Source organism: Oncorhynchus gorbuscha, unplaced genomic scaffold (assembly GCF_021184085.1).
Source record: "Oncorhynchus gorbuscha isolate QuinsamMale2020 ecotype Even-year unplaced genomic scaffold, OgorEven_v1.0 Un_scaffold_743, whole genome shotgun sequence".
Lineage (NCBI taxonomy): Eukaryota > Metazoa > Chordata > Actinopteri > Salmoniformes > Salmonidae > Oncorhynchus > Oncorhynchus gorbuscha.
Window position 1 is genome coordinate 12106 of NW_025745788.1, and position 27770 is coordinate 39875.

Below are 27770 nucleotides of genomic sequence, written 5' to 3' on the forward strand. Positions count from 1 at the left end.
GTAGAGCATGACACTCTTAATCTCAGGGTCAGAAAACTAAGGATTTTAATACTAGCTGTGCCTGCACTCTGACCTGTTATCTCAATGACATACTTATGTAATGTCCTCCTAAATGTTTTGAAAAATGCTCCTTTTCTGGACAATAAATAGACAGGCAGAGGGTTCAAGAAAAGTACATGCTCCTGGTGAGGCTCGAACTCACAACCTCGGCATTGCTTCGCTGCATACTGCTGTATAAGTACCACACGCTAACCGATTGCGCCACAGGAGCCTGATACATTGATTAGCATATTTTGCACAAACATAGATGTACCATATTCGGTCCGAGTCAGTCCGACAATTGACCGACCTGGCTAACTCAGACGGTAGAGCATGAGACTCTTAATCTCGTATTCGTGGGTTCAAACCACAAATGGGGTGATTCTTTTCTGAGCCGAAGCACCAACACACTTCGCAAACAGCCATCCGCTTGGACTTTCGAGCAGTCTCGCCACCCTGCATTGCTGACTTGTCAGGCATAGCTGGTGATACAGAAGACTATGAATTTGAATACTAGCTTTGCCTGCACTCTGACCTGTTATCTCAATGACTTATACTGCTGTATAAGTAAAACAGGCTAACCAATTGCACCACAGGATCCATTAACAACACTCTCACTGATCACCATATTTTCCACAAACGGAGCTGTACGATAATCGGACCAGGTCAATATTACCGCTGAGATGCCTGGTTAGCTCAGTCGGTAGAGCATGACACTCTTAATCTCAGGGTCAGAAAACTAAGGATTTTAATACTAGCTGTGCATGCACTCTGACCTGTTATCTCAATGACATACTTATGTAATGTCCTCCTAAATGTTTTGAAAAATGCTCCTTTTCTGGACAATAAATAGACAGGCAGAGGGTTCAAGAAAAGTACATGCTCCTGGTGAGGCTCGAACTCACAACCTCGGCATTGCTTCGCTGCATACTGCTGTATAAGTACCACACGCTAACCGATTGCGCCACAGGAGCCTGATACATTGATTAGCATATTTTGCACAAACATAGATGTACCATATTCGGTCCGAGTCAGTCCGACAATTGACCGACCTGGCTAACTCAGACGGTAGAGCATGAGACTCTTAATCTCGTATTCGTGGGTTCAAACCACAAATGGGGTGATTCTTTTCTGAGCCGAAGCACCAACACACTTCGCAAACAGCCATCCGCTTGGACTTTCGAGCAGTCTCGCCACCCTGCATTGCTGACTTGTCAGGCATAGCTGGTGATACAGAAGACTATGAATTTGAATACTAGCTTTGCCTGCACTCTGACCTGTTATCTCAATGACTTATACTGCTGTATAAGTAAAACAGGCTAACCAATTGCACCACAGGATCCATTAACAACACTCTCACTGATCACCATATTTTCCACAAACGGAGCTGTACGATAATCGGACCAGGTCAATATTACCGCTGAGATGCCTGGTTAGCTCAGTCGGTAGAGCATGACACTCTTAATCTCAGGGTCAGAAAACTAAGGATTTTAATACTAGCTGTGCCTGCACTCTGACCTGTTATCTCAATGACATACTTATGTAATGTCCTCCTAAATGTTTTGAAAAATGCTCCTTTTCTGGACAATAAATAGACAGGCAGAGGGTTCAAGAAAAGTACATGCTCCTGGTGAGGCTCGAACTCACAACCTCGGCATTGCTTCGCTGCATACTGCTGTATAAGTACCACACGCTAACCGATTGCGCCACAGGAGCCTGATACATTGATTAGCATATTTTGCACAAACATAGATGTACCATATTCGGTCCGAGTCAGTCCGACAATTGACCGACCTGGCTAACTCAGACGGTAGAGCATGAGACTCTTAATCTCGTATTCGTGGGTTCAAACCACAAATGGGGTGATTCTTTTCTGAGCCGAAGCACCAACACACTTCGCAAACAGCCATCCGCTTGGACTTTCGAGCAGTCTCGCCACCCTGCATTGCTGACTTGTCAGGCATAGCTGGTGATACAGAAGACTATGAATTTGAATACTAGCTTTGCCTGCACTCTGACCTGTTATCTCAATGACTTATACTGCTGTATAAGTAAAACAGGCTAACCAATTGCACCACAGGATCCATTAACAACACTCTCACTGATCACCATATTTTCCACAAACGGAGCTGTACGATAATCGGACCAGGTCAATATTACCGCTGAGATGCCTGGTTAGCTCAGTCGGTAGAGCATGACACTCTTAATCTCAGGGTCAGAAAACTAAGGATTTTAATACTAGCTGTGCCTGCACTCTGACCTGTTATCTCAATGACATACTTATGTAATGTCCTCCTAAATGTTTTGAAAAATGCTCCTTTTCTGGACAATAAATAGACAGGCAGAGGGTTCAAGAAAAGTACATGCTCCTGGTGAGGCTCGAACTCACAACCTCGGCATTGCTTCGCTGCATACTGCTGTATAAGTACCACACGCTAACCGATTGCGCCACAGGAGCCTGATACATTGATTAGCATATTTTGCACAAACATAGATGTACCATATTCGGTCCGAGTCAGTCCGACAATTGACCGACCTGGCTAACTCAGACGGTAGAGCATGAGACTCTTAATCTCGTATTCGTGGGTTCAAACCACAAATGGGGTGATTCTTTTCTGAGCCGAAGCACCAACACACTTCGCAAACAGCCATCCGCTTGGACTTTCGAGCAGTCTCGCCACCCTGCATTGCTGACTTGTCAGGCATAGCTGGTGATACAGAAGACTATGAATTTGAATACTAGCTTTGCCTGCACTCTGACCTGTTATCTCAATGACTTATACTGCTGTATAAGTAAAACAGGCTAACCAATTGCACCACAGGATCCATTAACAACACTCTCACTGATCACCATATTTTCCACAAACGGAGCTGTACGATAATCGGACCAGGTCAATATTACCGCTGAGATGCCTGGTTAGCTCAGTCGGTAGAGCATGACACTCTTAATCTCAGGGTCAGAAAACTAAGGATTTTAATACTAGCTGTGCCTGCACTCTGACCTGTTATCTCAATGACATACTTATGTAATGTCCTCCTAAATGTTTTGAAAAATGCTCCTTTTCTGGACAATAAATAGACAGGCAGAGGGTTCAAGAAAAGTACATGCTCCTGGTGAGGCTCGAACTCACAACCTCGGCATTGCTTCGCTGCATACTGCTGTATAAGTACCACACGCTAACCGATTGCGCCACAGGAGCCTGATACATTGATTAGCATATTTTGCACAAACATAGATGTACCATATTCGGTCCGAGTCAGTCCGACAATTGACCGACCTGGCTAACTCAGACGGTAGAGCATGAGACTCTTAATCTCGTATTCGTGGGTTCAAACCACAAATGGGGTGATTCTTTTCTGAGCCGAAGCACCAACACACTTCGCAAACAGCCATCCGCTTGGACTTTCGAGCAGTCTCGCCACCCTGCATTGCTGACTTGTCAGGCATAGCTGGTGATACAGAAGACTATGAATTTGAATACTAGCTTTGCCTGCACTCTGACCTGTTATCTCAATGACTTATACTGCTGTATAAGTAAAACAGGCTAACCAATTGCACCACAGGATCCATTAACAACACTCTCACTGATCACCATATTTTCCACAAACGGAGCTGTACGATAATCGGACCAGGTCAATATTACCGCTGAGATGCCTGGTTAGCTCAGTCGGTAGAGCATGACACTCTTAATCTCAGGGTCAGAAAACTAAGGATTTTAATACTAGCTGTGCCTGCACTCTGACCTGTTATCTCAATGACATACTTATGTAATGTCCTCCTAAATGTTTTGAAAAATGCTCCTTTTCTGGACAATAAATAGACAGGCAGAGGGTTCAAGAAAAGTACATGCTCCTGGTGAGGCTCGAACTCACAACCTCGGCATTGCTTCGCTGCATACTGCTGTATAAGTACCACACGCTAACCGATTGCGCCACAGGAGCCTGATACATTGATTAGCATATTTTGCACAAACATAGATGTACCATATTCGGTCCGAGTCAGTCCGACAATTGACCGACCTGGCTAACTCAGACGGTAGAGCATGAGACTCTTAATCTCGTATTCGTGGGTTCAAACCACAAATGGGGTGATTCTTTTCTGAGCCGAAGCACCAACACACTTCGCAAACAGCCATCCGCTTGGACTTTCGAGCAGTCTCGCCACCCTGCATTGCTGACTTGTCAGGCATAGCTGGTGATACAGAAGACTATGAATTTGAATACTAGCTTTGCCTGCACTCTGACCTGTTATCTCAATGACTTATACTGCTGTATAAGTAAAACAGGCTAACCAATTGCACCACAGGATCCATTAACAACACTCTCACTGATCACCATATTTTCCACAAACGGAGCTGTACGATAATCGGACCAGGTCAATATTACCGCTGAGATGCCTGGTTAGCTCAGTCGGTAGAGCATGACACTCTTAATCTCAGGGTCAGAAAACTAAGGATTTTAATACTAGCTGTGCCTGCACTCTGACCTGTTATCTCAATGACATACTTATGTAATGTCCTCCTAAATGTTTTGAAAAATGCTCCTTTTCTGGACAATAAATAGACAGGCAGAGGGTTCAAGAAAAGTACATGCTCCTGGTGAGGCTCGAACTCACAACCTCGGCATTGCTTCGCTGCATACTGCTGTATAAGTACCACACGCTAACCGATTGCGCCACAGGAGCCTGATACATTGATTAGCATATTTTGCACAAACATAGATGTACCATATTCGGTCCGAGTCAGTCCGACAATTGACCGACCTGGCTAACTCAGACGGTAGAGCATGAGACTCTTAATCTCGTATTCGTGGGTTCAAACCACAAATGGGGTGATTCTTTTCTGAGCCGAAGCACCAACACACTTCGCAAACAGCCATCCGCTTGGACTTTCGAGCAGTCTCGCCACCCTGCATTGCTGACTTGTCAGGCATAGCTGGTGATACAGAAGACTATGAATTTGAATACTAGCTTTGCCTGCACTCTGACCTGTTATCTCAATGACTTATACTGCTGTATAAGTAAAACAGGCTAACCAATTGCACCACAGGATCCATTAACAACACTCTCACTGATCACCATATTTTCCACAAACGGAGCTGTACGATAATCGGACCAGGTCAATATTACCGCTGAGATGCCTGGTTAGCTCAGTCGGTAGAGCATGACACTCTTAATCTCAGGGTCAGAAAACTAAGGATTTTAATACTAGCTGTGCATGCACTCTGACCTGTTATCTCAATGACATACTTATGTAATGTCCTCCTAAATGTTTTGAAAAATGCTCCTTTTCTGGACAATAAATAGACAGGCAGAGGGTTCAAGAAAAGTACATGCTCCTGGTGAGGCTCGAACTCACAACCTCGGCATTGCTTCGCTGCATACTGCTGTATAAGTACCACACGCTAACCGATTGCGCCACAGGAGCCTGATACATTGATTAGCATATTTTGCACAAACATAGATGTACCATATTCGGTCCGAGTCAGTCCGACAATTGACCGACCTGGCTAACTCAGACGGTAGAGCATGAGACTCTTAATCTCGTATTCGTGGGTTCAAACCACAAATGGGGTGATTCTTTTCTGAGCCGAAGCACCAACACACTTCGCAAACAGCCATCCGCTTGGACTTTCGAGCAGTCTCGCCACCCTGCATTGCTGACTTGTCAGGCATAGCTGGTGATACAGAAGACTATGAATTTGAATACTAGCTTTGCCTGCACTCTGACCTGTTATCTCAATGACTTATACTGCTGTATAAGTAAAACAGGCTAACCAATTGCACCACAGGATCCATTAACAACACTCTCACTGATCACCATATTTTCCACAAAGAGCTGTACGATAATCGGACCAGGTCAATATTACCGCTGAGATGCCTGGTTAGCTCAGTCGGTAGAGCATGACACTCTTAATCTCAGGGTCAGAAAACTAAGGATTTTAATACTAGCTGTGCCTGCACTCTGACCTGTTATCTCAATGACATACTTATGTAATGTCCTCCTAAATGTTTTGAAAAATGCTCCTTTTCTGGACAATAAATAGACAGGCAGAGGGTTCAAGAAAAGTACATGCTCCTGGTGAGGCTCGAACTCACAACCTCGGCATTGCTTCGCTGCATACTGCTGTATAAGTACCACACGCTAACCGATTGCGCCACAGGAGCCTGATACATTGATTAGCATATTTTGCACAAACATAGATGTACCATATTCGGTCCGAGTCAGTCCGACAATTGACCGACCTGGCTAACTCAGACGGTAGAGCATGAGACTCTTAATCTCGTATTCGTGGGTTCAAACCACAAATGGGGTGATTCTTTTCTGAGCCGAAGCACCAACACACTTCGCAAACAGCCATCCGCTTGGACTTTCGAGCAGTCTCGCCACCCTGCATTGCTGACTTGTCAGGCATAGCTGGTGATACAGAAGACTATGAATTTGAATACTAGCTTTGCCTGCACTCTGACCTGTTATCTCAATGACTTATACTGCTGTATAAGTAAAACAGGCTAACCAATTGCACCACAGGATCCATTAACAACACTCTCACTGATCACCATATTTTCCACAAACGGAGCTGTACGATAATCGGACCAGGTCAATATTACCGCTGAGATGCCTGGTTAGCTCAGTCGGTAGAGCATGACGCTCTTAATCTCAGGGTCAGAAAACTAAGGATTTTAATACTAGCTGTGCCTGCACTCTGACCTGTTATCTCAATGACATACTTATGTAATGTCCTCCTAAATGTTTTGAAAAATGCTCCTTTTCTGGACAATAAATAGACAGGCAGAGGGTTCAAGAAAAGTACATGCTCCTGGTGAGGCTCAAACTCACAACCTGGGCATTGCTTCGCTGCATACTGCTGTATAAGTACCACACGCTAACCGATTGCGCCACAGGAGCCTGATACATTGATTAGCATATTTTGCACAAACATAGATGTACCATATTCGGTCCGAGTCAGTCCGACAATTGACCGACCTGGCTAACTCAGACGGTAGAGCATGAGACTCTTAATCTCGTATTCGTGGGTTCAAACCACAAATGGGGTGATACTTTTCTGAGCCGAAGCACCAACACACTTCGCAAACAGCCATCCGCTTGGACTTTCGAGCAGTCTCGCCACCCTGCATTGCTGACTTGTCAGGCATAGCTGGTGATACAGAAGACTATGAATTTGAATACTAGCTTTGCCTGCACTCTGACCTGTTATCTCAATGACTTATACTGCTGTATAAGTAAAACAGGCTAACCAATTGCACCACAGGATCCATTAACAACACTCTCACTGATCACCATATTTTCCACAAACGGAGCTGTACGATAATCGGACCAGGTCAATATTACCGCTGAGATGCCTGGTTAGCTCAGTCGGTAGAGCATGACACTCTTAATCTCAGGGTCAGAAAACTAAGGATTTTAATACTAGCTGTGCCTGCACTCTGACCTGTTATCTCAATGACATACTTATGTAATGTCCTCCTAAATGTTTTGAAAAATGCTCCTTTTCTGGACAATAAATAGACAGGCAGAGGGTTCAAGAAAAGTACATGCTCCTGGTGAGGCTCGAACTCACAACCTCGGCATTGCTTCGCTGCATACTGCTGTATAAGTACCACACGCTAACCGATTGCGCCACAGGAGCCTGATACATTGATTAGCATATTTTGCACAAACATAGATGTACCATATTCGGTCCGAGTCAGTCCGACAATTGACCGACCTGGCTAACTCAGACGGTAGAGCATGAGACTCTTAATCTCGTATTCGTGGGTTCAAACCACAAATGGGGTGATACTTTTCTGAGCCGAAGCACCAACACACTTCGCAAACAGCCATCCGCTTGGACTTTCGAGCAGTCTCGCCACCCTGCATTGCTGACTTGTCAGGCATAGCTGGTGATACAGAAGACTATGAATTTGAATACTAGCTTTGCCTGCACTCTGACCTGTTATCTCAATGACTTATACTGCTGTATAAGTAAAACAGGCTAACCAATTGCACCACAGGATCCATTAACAACACTCTCACTGATCACCATATTTTCCACAAACGGAGCTGTACGATAATCGGACCAGGTCAATATTACCGCTGAGATGCCTGGTTAGCTCAGTCGGTAGAGCATGACACTCTTAATCTCAGGGTCAGAAAACTAAGGATTTTAATACTAGCTGTGCCTGCACTCTGACCTGTTATCTCAATGACATACTTATGTAATGTCCTCCTAAATGTTTTGAAAAATGCTCCTTTTCTGGACAATAAATAGACAGGCAGAGGGTTCAAGAAAAGTACATGCTCCTGGTGAGGCTCGAACTCACAACCTCGGCATTGCTTCGCTGCATACTGCTGTATAAGTACCACACGCTAACCGATTGCGCCACAGGAGCCTGATACATTGATTAGCATATTTTGCACAAACATAGATGTACCATATTCGGTCCGAGTCAGTCCGACAATTGACCGACCTGGCTAACTCAGACGGTAGAGCATGAGACTCTTAATCTCGTATTCGTGGGTTCAAACCACAAATGGGGTGATTCTTTTCTGAGCCGAAGCACCAACACACTTCGCAAACAGCCATCCGCTTGGACTTTCGAGCAGTCTCGCCACCCTGCATTGCTGACTTGTCAGGCATAGCTGGTGATACAGAAGACTATGAATTTGAATACTAGCTTTGCCTGCACTCTGACCTGTTATCTCAATGACTTATACTGCTGTATAAGTAAAACAGGCTAACCAATTGCACCACAGGATCCATTAACAACACTCTCACTGATCACCATATTTTCCACAAACGGAGCTGTACGATAATCGGACCAGGTCAATATTACCGCTGAGATGCCTGGTTAGCTCAGTCGGTAGAGCATGACACTCTTAATCTCAGGGTCAGAAAACTAAGGATTTTAATACTAGCTGTGCCTGCACTCTGACCTGTTATCTCAATGACATACTTATGTAATGTCCTCCTAAATGTTTTGAAAAATGCTCCTTTTCTGGACAATAAATAGACAGGCAGAGGGTTCAAGAAAAGTACATGCTCCTGGTGAGGCTCGAACTCACAACCTCGGCATTGCTTCGCTGCATACTGCTGTATAAGTACCACACGCTAACCGATTGCGCCACAGGAGCCTGATACATTGATTAGCATATTTTGCACAAACATAGATGTACCATATTCGGTCCGAGTCAGTCCGACAATTGACCGACCTGGCTAACTCAGACGGTAGAGCATGAGACTCTTAATCTCGTATTCGTGGGTTCAAACCACAAATGGGGTGATTCTTTTCTGAGCCGAAGCACCAACACACTTCGCAAACAGCCATCCGCTTGGACTTTCGAGCAGTCTCGCCACCCTGCATTGCTGACTTGTCAGGCATAGCTGGTGATACAGAAGACTATGAATTTGAATACTAGCTTTGCCTGCACTCTGACCTGTTATCTCAATGACTTATACTGCTGTATAAGTAAAACAGGCTAACCAATTGCACCACAGGATCCATTAACAACACTCTCACTGATCACCATATTTTCCACAAACGGAGCTGTACGATAATCGGACCAGGTCAATATTACCGCTGAGATGCCTGGTTAGCTCAGTCGGTAGAGCATGACACTCTTAATCTCAGGGTCAGAAAACTAAGGATTTTAATACTAGCTGTGCCTGCACTCTGACCTGTTATCTCAATGACATACTTATGTAATGTCCTCCTAAATGTTTTGAAAAATGCTCCTTTTCTGGACAATAAATAGACAGGCAGAGGGTTCAAGAAAAGTACATGCTCCTGGTGAGGCTCGAACTCACAACCTCGGCATTGCTTCGCTGCATACTGCTGTATAAGTACCACACGCTAACCGATTGCGCCACAGGAGCCTGATACATTGATTAGCATATTTTGCACAAACATAGATGTACCATATTCGGTCCGAGTCAGTCCGACAATTGACCGACCTGGCTAACTCAGACGGTAGAGCATGAGACTCTTAATCTCGTATTCGTGGGTTCAAACCACAAATGGGGTGATTCTTTTCTGAGCCGAAGCACCAACACACTTCGCAAACAGCCATCCGCTTGGACTTTCGAGCAGTCTCGCCACCCTGCATTGCTGACTTGTCAGGCATAGCTGGTGATACAGAAGACTATGAATTTGAATACTAGCTTTGCCTGCACTCTGACCTGTTATCTCAATGACTTATACTGCTGTATAAGTAAAACAGGCTAACCAATTGCACCACAGGATCCATTAACAACACTCTCACTGATCACCATATTTTCCACAAACGGAGCTGTACGATAATCGGACCAGGTCAATATTACCGCTGAGATGCCTGGTTAGCTCAGTCGGTAGAGCATGACACTCTTAATCTCAGGGTCAGAAAACTAAGGATTTTAATACTAGCTGTGCCTGCACTCTGACCTGTTATCTCAATGACATACTTATGTAATGTCCTCCTAAATGTTTTGAAAAATGCTCCTTTTCTGGACAATAAATAGACAGGCAGAGGGTTCAAGAAAAGTACATGCTCCTGGTGAGGCTCGAACTCACAACCTCGGCATTGCTTCGCTGCATACTGCTGTATAAGTACCACACGCTAACCGATTGCGCCACAGGAGCCTGATACATTGATTAGCATATTTTGCACAAACATAGATGTACCATATTCGGTCCGAGTCAGTCCGACAATTGACCGACCTGGCTAACTCAGACGGTAGAGCATGAGACTCTTAATCTCGTATTCGTGGGTTCAAACCACAAATGGGGTGATTCTTTTCTGAGCCGAAGCACCAACACACTTCGCAAACAGCCATCCGCTTGGACTTTGGAGCAGTCTCGCCACCCTGCATTGCTGACTTGTCAGGCATAGCTGGTGATACAGAAGACTATGAATTTGAATACTAGCTTTGCCTGCACTCTGACCTGTTATCTCAATGACTTATACTGCTGTATAAGTAAAACAGCTAACCAATTGCACCACAGGATCCATTAACAACACTCTCACTGATCACCATATTTTCCACAAACGGAGCTGTACGATAATCGGACCAGGTCAATATTACCGCTGAGATGCCTGGTTAGCTCAGTCGGTAGAGCATGACGCTCTTAATCTCAGGGTCAGAAAACTAAGGATTTTAATACTAGCTGTGCCTGCACTCTGACCTGTTATCTCAATGACATACTTATGTAATGTCCTCCTAAATGTTTTGAAAAATGCTCCTTTTCTGGACAATAAATAGACAGGCAGAGGGTTCAAGAAAAGTACATGCTCCTGGTGAGGCTCGAACTCACAAACTCGGCATTGCTTCGCTGCATACTGCTGTATAAGTACCACACGCTAACCGATTGCGCCACAGGAGCCTGATACATTGATTAGCATATTTTGCACAAACATAGATGTACCATATTTGGTCCGAGTCAGTCCGACAATTGACCGACCTGGCTAACTCAGACGGTAGAGCATGAGACTCTTAATCTCGTATTCGTGGGTTCAAACCACAAATGGGGTGATTCTTTTCAGAGCCGAAGCACCAAAACACTTCGCAAACAGCCATCCGCTTGGACTTTCGAGCAGTCTCGCCACCCTGCATTGCTGACTTGTCAGGCATAGCTGGTGATACAGAAGACTATGAATTTGAATACTAGCTTTGCATGCACTCTGACCTGTTATCTCAATGACTTATACTGCTGACTTATACTGCTGTATAAGTAAAACAGGCTAACCAATTACACCACAGGATCCATTAACAATACTCTCACTGATCACCATATTTTCCACAAACGGAGCTGTACGATAATCGGACCAGGTCAATATTACCGCTGAGATGCCTGGTTAGCTCAGTCGGTAGAGCATGACACTCTTAATCTCAGGGTCAGAAAACTAAGGATTTTAATACTAGCTGTGCCTGCACTCTGACCTGTTATCTCAATGACATACTTATGTAATGTCCTCCTAAATGTTTTGAAAAATGCTCCTTTTCTGGACAATAAATAGACAGGCAGAGGGTTCAAGAAAAGTACATGATCCTGGTGAGGCTCGAACTCACAACCTCGGCATTGCTTCGCTGCATACTGCTGTATAAGTACCACACGCTAACCGATTGCGCCACATGAGCCTGATACATTGATTAGCATATTTTGCACAAACATAGATGTACCATATTCGGTCCGAGTCAGTCCGACAATTGACCGACCTGGCTAACTCAGACGGTAGAGCATAAGACTCTTAATCTCGTATTCGTGGGTTCAAACTACAAATGGGGTGATTCTTTTCTGAGCCGAAGCACCAACACACTTCGCAAACAGCCATCCGCTTGGACTTTCGAGCAGTCTCACCACCCTGCATTGCTGACTTGTCAGGCATAGCTGGTGATACAGAAGACTATGAATTTGAATACTAGCTGTGCCTGCACTCTGACCTGTTATCTCAATGACATACTGCTGTATAAGTAAAACAGGCTAACCAATTGCACCACAGGATCCATCAAAAACACTTTCACTGATCACCATATTTTGCAGAAATGGAGCTGAAAGATATTCGGACCAAGTCAATATTACTATTGTGGTACCTGGTTAAGCTCAGTCGGTAGAGCATGACACTCTTAATCTCAGGGTCAGAAAACTAAGGATTTTAATACTAGCTGTGCCTGCACTCTGACCTGTTATCTCAATGACATACTTATGTAATGTCCTCCTAAATGTTTTGAAAAATGCTCCTTTTCTGGACAATAAATAGACAGGCAGAGGGTTCAAGAAATGTACATTCTCCTGGTGAGGCTCGAACTCACAACCTCGGCATTGCTTCGCTGCATACTGCTGTATAAGTACTACACGCTAACCGATTGCGCCACAGGAGCCTGATACATTGATTTGCATATTTTGCACAAACATAGATGTACCATATTCGGTCCGAGTCAGTCCGACAATTGACCGACCTGGCTAACTCAGACGGTAGAGCATGAGACTCTTAATCTCGTATTCGTGGGTTCAAACCACAAATGGGGTGATTCTTTTCTGAGCCGAAGCACCAACACACTTCGCAAACAGCCATCCGCTTGGACTTTCGAGCAGTCTCGCCACCCTGCATTGCTGACTTGTCAGGCATAGCTGGTGATACAGAAGACTATGAATTTGAATACTAGCTTTGCCTGCACTCTGACCTGTTATCTCAATGACTTATACTGCTGTATAAGTAAAACAGGCTAACCAATTGCACCACAGGATCCATTAACAACACTCTCACTGATCACCATATTTTCCACAAACGGAGCTGTACGATAATCGGACCAGGTCAATATTACCGCTGAGATGCCTGGTTAGCAGGAGGAGGTGAGGGCCCTTGGAGTGTGGTGTCAGGAAAATAACCTCACACTCAACGTCAACAAAACTAAGGAGATGATTGTGGACTTCAGGAAACAGCAGAGGGAACACCCCCCTATCCACATCGATGGAACAGTAGTGGAGAGGGTAGCTAGTTTTAAGTTCCTCGGCATACACATCACAGACAAACTGAATTGGTCCACTCACACTGACAGCATCGTGAAGAAGGCGCAGCAGCGCCTATTCAACCTCAGGAGGCTGAAGAAATTCGGCTTGTCACCAAAAGCACTCACAAACTTCTACAGATGCACAATCGAGAGCATCCTGGCGGGCTGTATCACCGCCTGGTACGGCAACTGCTCCGCCCTCAACCGTAAGGCTCTCCAGAGGGTAGTGAGGACTGCACAACGCATCACCGGGGCAAACTACCTGCCCTCCAGGACACCTACACCACCCGTTGTTACAGGAAGGCCATAAAGATCATCAAGGACATCAACCACCCGAACCACTGCCTGTTCACCCCGCTATCATCCAGAAGGCGAGGTCAGTACAGGTGCATCAAAGCTGAGACCGAGAGACTGAAAAACAGCTTCTATCTCAAGGCCATCAGACTGTTAAATAGCCACCACTAACATTGAGTGGCTGCTGCCAACACACTGTCATTGACACTGACCCAACTCCAGCCATTTAATAATGGGAATTGATGGGAAATGATGTAAATATATCACTAGCCACTTTAAACAATGCTACCTTATATAATGTTACTTACCCTACATTATTCATCTCATATACATATGTATATACTGTACTCTACAACATCGACTGCATCCTTATGTAACACATGTATCACTAGCCACTTTAACTATGCCACTTTGTTTACTTTGTCTACATACTCATCTCATATGTATATACTGTACTCGATACCATCTACTGTATGCTGCTCTGTACCATCACTCATTCATATATCCTTATGTACATGTTCCTTATCCCCTTACACTGTGTATAAGACAGTAGTTTTGGAATTGTTAGTTAGATTACTTGTTGGTTATCACTGCATTGTCGGAACTAGAAGCACAAGCATTTCGCTACACTCGCATTAACATCTGCTAACCATGTGTATGTGACAAATAAAATTTGATTTGATTTGATTTGATTTTGATTTAGCTCAGTCGGTAGAGCATGACACTCTTAATCTCAGGGTCAGAAAACTAAGGATTTTAATACTAGCTGTGCCTGCACTCTGACCTGTTATCTCAATGACATACTTATGTAATGTCCTCCTAAATGTTTTGAAAAATGCTCCTTTTCTGGACAATAAATAGACAGGCAGAGGGTTCAAGAAAAGTACATGATCCTGGTGAGGCTCGAACTCACAACCTCGGCATTGCTTCGCTGCATACTGCTATATAATTACCACACGCTAACCGATTGCGCCACATGAGCCTGATACATTGATTAGCATATTTTGCACAAACATAGATGTACCATATTCGGTCCGAGTCAGTCCGACAATTGACCGACCTGGCTAACTCAGACGGTAGAGCATGAGACTCTTAATCTCGTATTCGTGGGTTCAAACCACAAATGGGGTGATTATTTTCTGAGCCGAAGCACCAACACACTTCGCAAACAGCCATCCGCTTGGACTTTCGAGCAGTCTCGCCACCCTGCATTGCTGACTTGTCAGGCATAGCTGGTGATACAGAAGACTATGAATTTGAATACTAGCTTTGCCTGCACTCTGACCTGTTATCTCAATGACATACTGCTGTATAAGTAAAACAGGCTAACCAATTGCACCACAGGATCCATCAAAAACACTTTCACTGATCACCATATTTTGCAGAAATGGAGCTGAAAGATATTCGGACCAAGTCAATATTACTATTGTGGTACCTGGCTAGCTCAGTCGGTAGAACATGAGACTCTTAATCTCAGGGTCGTGGGTTCGATCCCCACGTTAGGTGGTTATTTTCTCTGCAGGAGCAGCAACTCACTTCGCAAACAGCCATCCGCTTGGACTTTCGAGCAGTCTCGCCACCCTGCATTGCTGACTTGTCAGGCATAGCTGGTGATACAGAAGACTATGAATTTCAATACTTGCTGTGCCTGCACTCTGACCTGTTATCTCAATGACATACCTATTACTTATACTGCTGTATAAGTAAAACAGTCTAACCAATTGCACCACAGGATCCATTAACAACACTCTCACTGATCACCATATTTTGCAGAAATGGAGCATAATGTAATAGAGACAGTAGATCTAGCTGGTCTGTCATAATATAATAGAAACAGTTGATCTAGCTGGTCTGTCATATTATAATAGAGACAGTAGATCTAGCTGGTCTGTCATAATATAATAGAGACAGTTGATCTAGCTGGTCTGTCATATTATAATAGAGACAGTAGATCTAGCTGGTCTGTCATAATATAATAGAGACAGTAGGTCTAGCTGGTCTGTCATAATATAATAGAGACAGTAGATCTAGCTGGTCTGTCATAATATAATAGAGACAGTAGATCTAGCTGGTCTGTCATATTATAATAGAGACAGTAGATCTAGCTGGTCTGTCATAATATAATAGAAACAGTTGATCTAGCTGGTCTGTCATATTATAATAGAGACAGTAGATCTAGCTGGTCTGTCATAATATAATAGAAACAGTAGTTCTAGCTGGTCTGTCATAATATAATAGAGACAGTAGATCTAGCTGGTCTGTCATAATATAACAGAGACATAGAGACAGTAGATCTAGCTGGTCTGTCATACTGTAATAGAGACAGTAGATCTAGCTGGTCTGTCATAATATAATAGAGACAGTAAATCTAGCTGGTCTGTCATAATATAATAGATTAAGTAGGTTTAGCTGGTCTGTCATAATATAATAGAGACAGGAGATTTAGCTGGTCTGTCATAATATAATAGAGACAGAGACAGTAGATCTAGCTGGTCTGTCATATTATAATAGAGACAGTAGATCTAGCTGGTCTGTCATAATATAACAGAGACATAGAGACAGTAGATCTAGCTGGTCTGTCATACTGTAATAGAGACAGTAGATCTAGCTGGTCTGTCATAATATAATAGAGACAGTAGATCTAGCTGGTCTGTCATAATATAACAGAGACAGAGACAGTAGATCTAGCTGGTCTGTCATATTATAATAGAGACAGTAGATCTAGCTGGTCTGTCATAATAATATAAATAATAATAATAATAATATATGCCATTTCTGTCATTTATCCAAAGCTGGTCTGTACAGTCAATACATTCTAATAGAACCCACTACCCTGTAGCGTGGTCTGTCATAATATAATAGAGACATAGAGACAGTAGATCAGCTGGCTGTCTACCAACTGAGCTACACAGGACCACAGGACCAGGATAATATAATAGAAACAGTTGATCTAGCTGATCTGTCATATTATAATAGAGACAGTAGATCTAGCTGGTCTGTCATAATATAATAGAGAGAGTATATCTAGCTGGTCTGTCATAATATAATAGAGGCAGTAGATCTAGCTGGTCTGTCACAATATAATAGAGACAGTAGATCTAGCTGGTCTGTCATAATATAATAGAGACAGAGACAGTAGATCTAGCTGGTCTGTCATAATATAATAGAGACAGTAGATCTAGCTGGTCTGTCATAATATAATAGAAACAGTAGATCTAGCTGGTCTGTCATAATATAATAGAGACAGTAGATCTAGCTGGTCTGTCATAATATAATAGAGACAGTAGATCTAGCTGGTCTGTCATAATATAATAGAGACAGTAGATCTAGCTGGTCTGTCATAATATAATAGAGACAGTAGATCTAGCTGGTCTGTCATAATATAATAGAGACAGAGACAGTAGATCTAGCTGGTCTGTCATATTATAATAGAGACAGTAGATCTAGCTGGTCTGTCATAATATAATAGAAACAGTAGTTCTAGCTGGTCTGTCATAATATAATAGAGACAGTAGATCTAGCTGGTCTGTCATAATATAATAGAGACAGTAGATCTAGCTGGTCTGTCATATTATAATAGAGACAGTAGATCTAGCTGGTCTGTCATAATATAATAGAGACAGTAGGTCTAGCTGGTCTGTCATAATATAATAGAGACAGTAGATCTAGCTGGTCTGTCATAATATAATAGAGACAGTAGATCTAGCTGGTCTGTCATATTATAATAGAGACAGTAGATCTAGCTGGTCTGTCATAATATAATAGAAACAGTAGATCTAGCTGGTCTGTCATATTATAATAGAGACAGTAGATCTAGCTGGTCTGTCATAATATAATAGAAACAGTAGTTCTAGCTGGTCTGTCATAATATAATAGAGACAGTAGATCTAGCTGGTCTGTCATAATATAATAGAGACAGTAGATCTAGCTGGTCTGTCATATTATAATAGAGACAGTAGATCTAGCTGGTCTGTCATAATATAATAGAGACAGTAGATCTAGCTGGTCTGTCATAATATAATAGAGACAGTAGTTCTAGCTGGTCTGTCATAATATAATAGAGACAGTAGATCTAGCTGGTCTGTCATAATATAATAGAGACATAGAGACAGTAGATCTAGCTGGTCTGTCATATTATAATAGAGACAGTAGATCTAGCTGGTCTGTCATAATATAACAGAGACATAGAGACAGTAGATCTAGCTGGTCTGTCATACTGTAATAGAGACAGTAGATCTAGCTGGTCTGTCATAATATAATAGAGACAGTAGATCTAGCTGGTCTGTCATAATATAATAGAGACAGTAGATCTAGCTTGTCTGTCATAATATAATAGAGACAGTAGATCTAGCTGGTCTGTCATAATATAATAGAGACAGTAGTTCTAGCTGGTCTGTCATAATATAATAGAGACAGTAGATCTAGCTGGTCTGTCATAATATAATAGAGACATAGAGACAGTAGATCTAGCTGGTCTGTCATATTATAATAGAGACAGTAGATCTAGCTGGTCTGTCATAATATAACAGAGACATAGAGACAGTCATAATATAACAGAGACATAGATCTAGCTGGTCTGTCATACTGTAATAGAGACAGTAGATCTAGCTGGTCTGTCATAATATAATAGAGACAGTAAATCTAGCTGGTCTGTCATAATATAATAGAGACAGTAGATCTAGCTGGTCTGTCATAATATAATAGAGACAGTAGATCTAGCTGGTCTGTCATAATATAATAGAGACAGTAGATCTAGCTGGTCTGTCATAATATAATAGAGACAGTAGATCTAGCTGGTCTGTCATAATATAATAGAGACAGTAGATCTAGCTGGTCTGTCATATTATAATAGAGACAGTAGATCTAGCTGGTCTGTGATAATATAATAGAGACAGTAGATCTAGCTGGTCTGTCATAATATAATAGAGACAGTAGATCTAGCTGGTCTGTCATAATATAATAGAGACAGTAGATCTAGCTGGTCTAGAGACAGTAGATCTAGCTGGTCTGTCATATTATAATAGAGACAGTAGATCTAGCTGGTCTGTCATAATATAATAGAGACAGTAGATCTAGCTGGTCTGTCATAATATAATAGAGACTGTAGTTCTAGCTGGTCTGTCATAATATAATAGAGACAGTAGATCTAGCTGGTCTGTCATAATATAATAGAGACAGTAGATCTAGCTGGTCTGTCATAATATAATAGAGAGATCTAGCTGGTCTGTCATAATATAATAGAGACAGTAGATCTAGCTTGTCTGTCATATATAATAGAGACAGTAGATCTAGCTGGTCTGTCATAATATAATAGAGACAGTAGATCTAGCTGGTCTGTCATAATATAATAGAGACAGTAGATCTAGCTGGTCTGTCTGGTCTGTCATAATATAGAATGTAGATCTAGCTGGTCTGTCATAATATAATAGAGACATAGAGACAGTATATCTAGCTGGTCTGTCATATTATAATAGAGACAGTAGATCTAGCTGGTCTGTCATAATAAAATAGAGACAGTAGATCTAGCTGGTCTGTCATAATATAATAGAGAGAGTATATCTAGCTGGTCTGTCATAATATAATAGAGGCAGTAGATCTAGCTGGTCTGTGGTCTGTCACAATATAATAGAGACAGTAGATCTAGCTGGTCTGTCATAATATAATAGAGACAGAGACAGTAGATCTAGCTGGTCTGTCATATTATAATAGAGACAGTAGATCTAGCTGGTCTGTCATAATATAATAGAAACAGTTGATCTAGCTGGTCTGTCATATTATAATAGAGACAGTAGATCTAGCTGGTCTGTCATAATATAATAGACAGTAGATCTAGCTGGTCTGTCATAATATAATAGAGGCAGTAGATCTAGCTGGTCTGTCACAATATAATAGAGACAGTAGATCTAGCTGGTCTGTCATAATATAATAGAGACAGAGACAGTAGATCTAGCTGGTCTGTCATATTATAATAGAGACAGTAGATCTAGCTGGTCTGTCATAATATAATAGAAACAGTTGATCTAGCTGGTCTGTCATATTATAATAGAGACAGTAGATCTAGCTGGTCTGTCATAATATAATAGAGACAGTTGATCTAGCTGGTCTGTCATATTATAATAGAGACAGTAGATCTAGCTGGTCTGTCATAATATAATAGAGACAGTAGGTCTAGCTGGTCTGTCATAATATAATAGAGACAGTAGATCTAGCTGGTCTGTCATAATATAATAGAGACAGTAGATCTAGCTGGTCTGTCATATTATAATAGAGACAGTAGATCTAGCTGGTCTGTCATAATATAATAGAAACAGTTGATCTAGCTGGTCTGTCATATTATAATAGAGACAGTAGATCTAGCTGGTCTGTCATAATATAATAGAAACAGTAGTTCTAGCTGGTCTGTCATAATATAATAGAGACAGTAGATCTAGCTGGTCTGTCATAATATAACAGAGACATAGAGACAGTAGATCTAGCTGGTCTGTCATACTGTAATAGAGACAGTAGATCTAGCTGGTCTGTCATAATATAATAGAGACAGTAAATCTAGCTGGTCTGTCATAATATAATAGAGGAAGTAGGTTTAGCTGGTCTGTCATAATATAATAGAGACAGGAGATTTAGCTGGTCTGTCATAATATAATAGAGACAGAGACAGTAGATCTAGCTGGTCTGTCATATTATAATAGAGACAGTAGATCTAGCTGGTCTGTCATAATATAACAGAGACATAGAGACAGTAGATCTAGCTGGTCTGTCATACTGTAATAGAGACAGTAGATCTAGCTGGTCTGTCATAATATAATAGAGACAGTAGATCTAGCTGGTCTGTCATAATATAATAGAGACAGTAGATCTAGCTGGTCTGTCATAATATAATAGAGACAGTAGATCTAGCTGGTCTGTCATGATATAATAGAGACAGTAGATCTAGCTGGTCTGTCATAATATAATAGAGACAGTAGATCTAGCTGGTCTGTCATAATATAATAGAGACAGTAGATCTAGCTGGTCTGTCATATTATAATAGAGACAGTAGATCTAGCTGGTCTGTCATAATATAATAGAGACAGTAGATCTAGCTGGTCTGTCATAATATAATAGAGACAGTAGATCTAGCTGGTCTGTCATAATATAATAGAGACAGACAGTAGATCTAGCTGGTCTGTCATATTATAATAGAGACAGTAGATCTAGCTGGTCTGTCATAATATAATAGAGACAGTAGATCTAGCTGGTCTGTCATAATATAATAGAGACAGTAGATCTAGCTGGTCTGTCATAATATAATAGAGACAGTAGATCTAGCTGGTCTGTCATAATATAATAGAGACATAGAGACAGTAGATCTAGCTGGTCTGTCATATTATAATAGAGACAGTAGATCTAGCTGGTCTGTCATAATATAACAGAGACATAGAGACAGTAGATCTAGCTGGTCTGTCATACTGTAATAGAGACAGTAGATCTAGCTGGTCTGTCATAATATAATAGAGACAGTAAATCTAGCTGGTCTGTCATAATATAATAGAGACAGTAGATCTAGGTTGTCTGTGATAATATAATAGAGACAGTAGATCTAGCTGGTCTGTCATAATATAATAGAGACTGTAGTTCTAGCTGGTCTGTCATAATATAATAGAGACAGTAGATCTAGCTGGTCTGTCATAATATAATAGAGACATAGAGACAGTAGATCTAGCTGGTCTGTCATAATATAATAGAGACAGTAGATCTAGCTGGTCTGTCATAATATAACAGAGACATAGAGACAGTAGATCTAGCTGGTCTGTCATAATATAATAGAGACAGTAGATCTAGCTGGTCTGTCATAATATAATAGAGACAGTAAATCTAGCTGGTCTGTCATAATATAATAGAGACAGTAGATCTAGGTTGTCTGTCATAATATAATAGAGACAGTAGATCTAGCTGGTCTGTCATAATATAATAGAGACAGTAGATCTAGCTGGTCTGTCATAATATAATAGAGACAGTAGATCTAGCTGGTCTGTCATAATATAATAGAGACAGTAGATCTAGCTGGTCTGTCATAATATAATAGAGACAGTAGATCTAGCTGCTCTGTCATAATATAATAGAGACAGTAGATCTAGCTGGTCTGTCATAATATAATAGAGAGAGTAGATCTAGCTGGTCTGTCATAATATAATAGAGACAGTAGATCTAGGTTGTCTGTCATTATATAATAGAGACAGTAGATCTAGCTGGTATGTCATAATATAATAGAGACAGTAGATCTAGCTGGTCTGTCATAATATAATAGAGACAGTAGATCTAGCTGGTCTGTCATAATATAGAATGTAGATCTAGCTGGGCTGTCATAATATAATAGAGACATAGAGACAGTATATCTAGCTGGTCTGTCATATTATAATAGAGACAGTAGATCTAGCTGGTCTGTCATAATAAAATAGAGACAGTAGTTCTAGCTGGTCTGTCATAATATAATAGAGAGAGTATATCTAGCTGGTCTGTCATAATATAATAGAGGCAGTAGATCTAGCTGGTCTGTCACAATATAATAGAGACAGTAGATCTAGCTGGTCTGTCATAATATAATAGAGACAGAGACAGTAGATCTAGCTGGTCTGTCATATTATAATAGAGACAGTAGATCTAGCTGGTCTGTCATAATATAATAGAAACAGTTGATCTAGCTGATCTGTCATATTATAATAGAGACAGTAGATCTAGCTGGTCTGTCATAATATAATAGAGAGAGTATATCTAGCTGGTCTGTCATAATATAATAGAGGCAGTAGATCTAGCTGGTCTGTCACAATATAATAGAGACAGTAGATCTAGCTGGTCTGTCATAATATAATAGAGACAGAGACAGTAGATCTAGCTGGTCTGTCATATTATAATAGAGACAGTAGATCTAGCTGGTCTGTCATAATATAATAGAAACAGTTGATCTAGCTGGTCTGTCATATTATAATAGAGACAGTAGATCTAGCTGGTCTGTCATAATATAATAGAGACAGTTGATCTAGCTGGTCTGTCATATTATAATAGAGACAGTAGATCTAGCTGGTCTGTCATAATATAATAGAGACAGTAGGTCTAGCTGGTCTGTCATAATATAATAGAGACAGTAGATCTAGCTGGTCTGTCATAATATAATAGAGACAGTAGATCTAGCTGGTCTGTCATATTATAATAGAGACAGTAGATCTAGCTGGTCTGTCATAATATAATAGAAACAGTTGATCTAGCTGGTCTGTCATATTATAATAGAGACAGTAGATCTAGCTGGTCTGTCATAATATAATAGAGACAGTTGATCTAGCTGGTCTGTCATATTATAATAGAGACAGTAGATCTAGCTGGTCTGTCATAATATAATAGAGACAGTAGGTCTAGCTGGTCTGTCATAATATAGTAGAGACAGTAGATCTAGCTAGATCTAGCTGTCATACATTTTCATATTCCATCCATCGTCATGACCACCATTGTGGCTGACCACATTGTTCCAAAGTCCCTATCTTTCATGTTTAATGTTCTGAGGCTGGTTCTCCATAGTGACAGGACAAAGGAATGTTGTCTGTGGCCTAAGATTTACCAGGTGCGTGAGGAGTCATAAAACCCCACACCTTCAGACCCCTAGATCTCTCATCCTCTGTTGGGGTTGAGAGCTAATCTGTAGGGTTGTGGTCTCCTGTAACCTGACCTGATCAGGACTGTCATGACACCTGTGATCCAGAAACTGAAACAGTTTAGGGTTAGAAACTGTTCTAGAACCTGTGATGCAGAAACTGCCTAGCAACCATTGTTCCTCACTAGACTGGTGCTCTGCATGTCTATTATTTAATTCGTTTTTTTCAGGTTTCGATCGAAGTGATATCTGTGTTTGTGGGACCACCAAGTGCTGGAATGAGGTGTCTGTGTGTTCCCAATTCTCTCAGAAATTATGGTTTTCACTTGAAGTTCCTCACTATTATAGAAATATGTGTGTGTGTATATATATACACCCCCCCCCACACAGTGTATAAGGAAAGTATTCAGATCCCTTGACTGTTTCCACATGTTATCTTACAGCCTTATTCTATGATGAATTACATCGTTTTCCCCTCTCATCAATCTAGCCCCATTTACTCAGTACTTTGTTGATGCACCTTTGGCAGCGATTACAGCCTCGAGTCTTCTTGGGTATGACGCTACAAGCTTGGCACACCTGTATTTGGGGAGTTTCTCCTATTCTTCTCTGCAGATCCTCTCAAGCTCTGTCAGGTTGGATGGGGAACTTTGCTGCACAGCTATTTTCAGGTCTGCGTTGTCTTGGCTGTGTGCTTAGGGTCGTTGTCCTGTAGGAAGGTGAACCGTCGCTCCAGTCTGAGGTCCTGGGCGCTCTGGAGCAGAGTTTCATCAAGGATCTCTCTGTACTTTGCTCCGTTCATCTTTCCCCTGCCGCTGAAAAACATCCCCACAGCATGATGCTGCCACCAACACCATGCTTCACCATAGGGATGGTGCCAGGTTTCCTTCAGACGTGACACTTGGCATTCAGGACAAAGATTTTCAATCTTGGTTTCATCAGACAAGAGAATCTGGTTTCTCATGGTCAGAGTCATTTAGGCATCTTTTGGCAAACTCCAAGCAGGCTGTCATGTGCCTTTTACTGAGGAGTGGCTTCCATCTTGCCACTCTACCATAAAGGCCTGATTCGTGGAGTGCTGCAGAGATGGTTGTCCTTCTGGAAGGTTCTCCCATCTCCACAGAGGAACTGGAGCTCTCTCAGAGTGACCATCGGATTCTTGGTCACCTCCTGACCAAGGCCCTTCTACGCTGATTGCTCAGTTTGGCCGGGCTGACAGCTCTAGGAAGAGTCTTGGTGGTTACAAACTTCTTCCATTTAAGAATAATGGCCACTGTGTTCTTGGGGACCTTCAATGCTGCAGACATTTTTGGTACCCTTCCCCAGATCTGTACCTTCACACAATCCTGTCTCTGAGCTCTACGGACAATTCCTTCGACCTCATGGCTTGGTAAAAAAAATAATTTAAATAACGCAATAAAATAACGAGACTATATACAGGCGGTACCGGTACCGAGTCAATGTGTTGGTAGGAGTACAGGTTAGTCGGGGTAATTTGACAATGTGGAGGCTATATACAGGGGGTACTGGTACAGAGTCAATGTGGAGGCTATATACAGGGGTACCGGTACAGAGTCAATGTGGAAGCTATATACAGGGTTACCGGTACAGAGTCAATATGGAGGCTATATACAGGGGGTACCGGTACCGAGTCAATGTGTTGGTAGGAGTACAGGTTAGTCGGGGTAATTTGACAATGTGGAGGCTATATACAGGGGGTACCGGTACAGAGTCAATGTGGAGACTATATACAGGGGATTACGGTACAGAGTCAATGTGGAGGCTATATACAGGGGGTACCGGTACAGAGTCATTGTGGAGGCTATATACAAGGGGTACCAGTACAGAGTCAATGTTGAGGCTATATACAGGGGGTTACGGTACAGAGTCAATACGGAGGCTATATACAGGGGGTACCGGTACAGAGTCAATGTGGAAGCTATATACAGGGGGTACCGGTACAGAGTCAATATGGAGGCTATATACAGGGGGTACCTGTACAGAGTCAATATGGAGGCTATATACAGGGTGTACCGGTACAGAGTCAATATGGAGGCTATATACAGGGGGTACCGGTACAGAGTCAATGTGGAGGCTATATACAGGGGGTACCGGTACAGAGTCAGTGTGGAAGCTATATACAGGGGGTACCGGTACAGAGTCAATATGGAGGCTATATACAGGGGGTACCGGTACAGAGTCAATATGGAGGCTATATACAGGGGGTACCGGTACAGAGTCAATATGGAGGCTATATACAGGGGGTACCGGTACAGAGTCAATGTGTGGAGGTACAGGTTAGTCGGGGTAATTTGACAATGTGGAGGCTATATACAGGGGGTACCAGTACAGTGTCAATGTGTGGAGGTACAGGTTAGTCGGGGTAATTTGTAAATGTAGGTAGGGGTGAAGTGACTATGCATAGAAAATAAACAGTGAGGAGCAGCAGTGTAAAAACAAATGGGGGGGGTTCAATGTAAATAGTCTGGTGGTAGTTTGATTAATTGTTCAGCAGCCTTATGGCTTGGAGGTAGAAGGTGTGTGCATTTCCAAATCATGTGCTATCAATTGAATTTACTACAGGTGGCAAACCTGTGACTTGATGACAGCTTTGCACACTCTTGGCATTCTCTCAACCAGCTTCACCTGGAATGTTTTTCTAACCGTCTTGCAGGAATTCCCACATAAGCTGAGCACTTGTTGGCTGATTTTCCTTCACTCTGTGGCCCAACTCATCCCAAACCATCTCAATTGGGTTGAGGTCGGGTGATTGTGGAGGCCAGGTCATTTGATGCAGCACTCCATCACTCTTATTGGTCAAATAGCCCTTACACCGCCTGGAGGTGTGTTGGGTCATTGTCCTGTTGAAAAACAAATGATAGTCCCACTAAACCCAATCCAGACGGGATGGCGTATCGCTGCAGAATGCTGTGGTAGCCATGCTGGTTAAGTGTGCCTTGAATTCTAAATAATTCACAGACAGTGTCACCAGCAAGCACCCCCACACCATCACACCTCCTCCTCCATGCTTCACGGCGGGAACCACACATGCATAGATTACCAATTAACCTACGCCGCATCTCACAAAGACAAAAATCGCGAATTTGTACTCATCAGACCAAAGGACACACAGATTGGCTCAAACACATTAAGAAGGAAAGAAATTCCACAAATGAACTTTTAACAAAGCACACCTGTTAATTGAAATGCATTCCAGGTGACTACCTCATGAAGCTGGTTGAGAGAATGCCAAGTGTGCAAAGCTCTCTTCAAGGCAAAGGGTGGCTACTTTGAAGAATCTCAAATATAAAATATATTTTGATTTGTTTAACACTTTTTTGGTTACAACACAATTCTATGTGCTATTTCATAGTTTTGATGAGAGAGAGACAGAGAGAGAGACAGAGAAAGAGAGAGACAAGAGAGAGAGAGAGACAGAGAGAGAGACAGAGAAAGAGACAGACAGAGAGACAGACAGAGAGAGAGCAGAGACAGAGAGAGACAAGAGAGAGAGACAGAGATTCTATATGTGTTATTTCCTAGTTTTGATGTCTTCACTATTATTCTACAATGTAGAAAATCCCCAAAGCCAACTCCTCATTTGGCCGCCTTTCCTTCCAGTTCTCTGCTGCCAATGACTGGAATGAATTGCAAAAATCACTGAAGCTGGAGACTTACATCGCCCTCACTAACTTTAAGCATCAGCTGTCAGAGCAGCTTACCAATCATTGCACCTGTACACAGCCCATCTGTAAATAGCCCACCCAACTACCTCATCCCCATATTGTTATTTTTTTGCTCCTTTGCACCCCAGTATCTCTACTTGCACATTCATCTTCTGCACATCTATCATTCCAGTGTTAATGCTAAATTGTAATTATTTCAACGCTATTGCCTATTTATTGCCCTACCTCCCTAATCTTACATTTACACACTACATTTACACACACTGTATATATATTTTCTATTGTGTTATTGACTGTACGTTTGTTTAACCCATGTGTTACTCTGTGTTGTTTGTGTTGCACTGCTTTGCTTTATCTTGGCCAGGTCGCAGTTGTAAATGAGAAATTGTTCTCAACTAGCCTACCTGGTTAAATAAAGGTGTTCTCAACTAGCCTACCTGGTTAAATAAAGGTGTTCTCAACTAGCCTACCTGGTTAAATAAAGGTGTTCTCAACTAGCCTACCTGGTTAAATAAAGGTGTTCTCAACTAGCCTACCTGGTTAAATAAAGGTGTTCTCAACTAGCCTACCTGGTTAAATAAAGGTGTTCTCAACTAGTCTACCTGGTTAAATAAAGGTGTTCTCAACTAGCCTACCTGGTTAAA

The 27770-nt window shown here is 42.0% G+C and overlaps 16 non-coding genes across 16 annotated transcripts; all 16 read right to left on the reverse strand.

The window, feature by feature from the left end:
- Positions 1 to 177: 177 nt before the first annotated feature.
- Positions 178 to 271, reverse strand: trnai-uau. The gene is made up of 2 exons: positions 234 to 271; positions 178 to 213 (listed from the first exon to the last, which is right to left on the reverse strand). It is a non-coding gene; the product is annotated as a tRNA-Ile (tRNA).
- Positions 272 to 919: 648 nt separating this feature from the next.
- On the reverse strand, positions 920 to 1013 carry trnai-uau. Its single transcript has 2 exons — positions 976 to 1013; positions 920 to 955 (listed from the first exon to the last, which is right to left on the reverse strand). It is a non-coding gene; the product is annotated as a tRNA-Ile (tRNA).
- A 648-nt stretch (positions 1014 to 1661) lies between these two features.
- Positions 1662 to 1755, reverse strand: trnai-uau. The gene is made up of 2 exons: positions 1718 to 1755; positions 1662 to 1697 (listed from the first exon to the last, which is right to left on the reverse strand). It is a non-coding gene; the product is annotated as a tRNA-Ile (tRNA).
- Positions 1756 to 2403: 648 nt separating this feature from the next.
- trnai-uau lies at positions 2404 to 2497 on the reverse strand. Its single transcript has 2 exons — positions 2460 to 2497; positions 2404 to 2439 (listed from the first exon to the last, which is right to left on the reverse strand). It is a non-coding gene; the product is annotated as a tRNA-Ile (tRNA).
- A 648-nt stretch (positions 2498 to 3145) lies between these two features.
- Positions 3146 to 3239, reverse strand: trnai-uau. Its single transcript has 2 exons — positions 3202 to 3239; positions 3146 to 3181 (listed from the first exon to the last, which is right to left on the reverse strand). It is a non-coding gene; the product is annotated as a tRNA-Ile (tRNA).
- Positions 3240 to 3887: 648 nt separating this feature from the next.
- Positions 3888 to 3981, reverse strand: trnai-uau. Its single transcript has 2 exons — positions 3944 to 3981; positions 3888 to 3923 (listed from the first exon to the last, which is right to left on the reverse strand). It is a non-coding gene; the product is annotated as a tRNA-Ile (tRNA).
- Positions 3982 to 4629: 648 nt separating this feature from the next.
- trnai-uau lies at positions 4630 to 4723 on the reverse strand. Its single transcript has 2 exons — positions 4686 to 4723; positions 4630 to 4665 (listed from the first exon to the last, which is right to left on the reverse strand). It is a non-coding gene; the product is annotated as a tRNA-Ile (tRNA).
- A 648-nt stretch (positions 4724 to 5371) lies between these two features.
- On the reverse strand, positions 5372 to 5465 carry trnai-uau. The gene is made up of 2 exons: positions 5428 to 5465; positions 5372 to 5407 (listed from the first exon to the last, which is right to left on the reverse strand). It is a non-coding gene; the product is annotated as a tRNA-Ile (tRNA).
- Positions 5466 to 6111: 646 nt separating this feature from the next.
- Positions 6112 to 6205, reverse strand: trnai-uau. The gene is made up of 2 exons: positions 6168 to 6205; positions 6112 to 6147 (listed from the first exon to the last, which is right to left on the reverse strand). It is a non-coding gene; the product is annotated as a tRNA-Ile (tRNA).
- Positions 6206 to 6853: 648 nt separating this feature from the next.
- Positions 6854 to 6947, reverse strand: trnai-uau. Its single transcript has 2 exons — positions 6910 to 6947; positions 6854 to 6889 (listed from the first exon to the last, which is right to left on the reverse strand). It is a non-coding gene; the product is annotated as a tRNA-Ile (tRNA).
- Positions 6948 to 7595: 648 nt separating this feature from the next.
- Positions 7596 to 7689, reverse strand: trnai-uau. Its single transcript has 2 exons — positions 7652 to 7689; positions 7596 to 7631 (listed from the first exon to the last, which is right to left on the reverse strand). It is a non-coding gene; the product is annotated as a tRNA-Ile (tRNA).
- A 648-nt stretch (positions 7690 to 8337) lies between these two features.
- trnai-uau lies at positions 8338 to 8431 on the reverse strand. The gene is made up of 2 exons: positions 8394 to 8431; positions 8338 to 8373 (listed from the first exon to the last, which is right to left on the reverse strand). It is a non-coding gene; the product is annotated as a tRNA-Ile (tRNA).
- A 648-nt stretch (positions 8432 to 9079) lies between these two features.
- On the reverse strand, positions 9080 to 9173 carry trnai-uau. The gene is made up of 2 exons: positions 9136 to 9173; positions 9080 to 9115 (listed from the first exon to the last, which is right to left on the reverse strand). It is a non-coding gene; the product is annotated as a tRNA-Ile (tRNA).
- Positions 9174 to 9821: 648 nt separating this feature from the next.
- On the reverse strand, positions 9822 to 9915 carry trnai-uau. Its single transcript has 2 exons — positions 9878 to 9915; positions 9822 to 9857 (listed from the first exon to the last, which is right to left on the reverse strand). It is a non-coding gene; the product is annotated as a tRNA-Ile (tRNA).
- Positions 9916 to 10563: 648 nt separating this feature from the next.
- trnai-uau lies at positions 10564 to 10657 on the reverse strand. The gene is made up of 2 exons: positions 10620 to 10657; positions 10564 to 10599 (listed from the first exon to the last, which is right to left on the reverse strand). It is a non-coding gene; the product is annotated as a tRNA-Ile (tRNA).
- Positions 10658 to 11304: 647 nt separating this feature from the next.
- On the reverse strand, positions 11305 to 11398 carry trnai-uau. Its single transcript has 2 exons — positions 11361 to 11398; positions 11305 to 11340 (listed from the first exon to the last, which is right to left on the reverse strand). It is a non-coding gene; the product is annotated as a tRNA-Ile (tRNA).
- Between the last annotated feature and the right edge of the window lie 16372 nt (positions 11399 to 27770).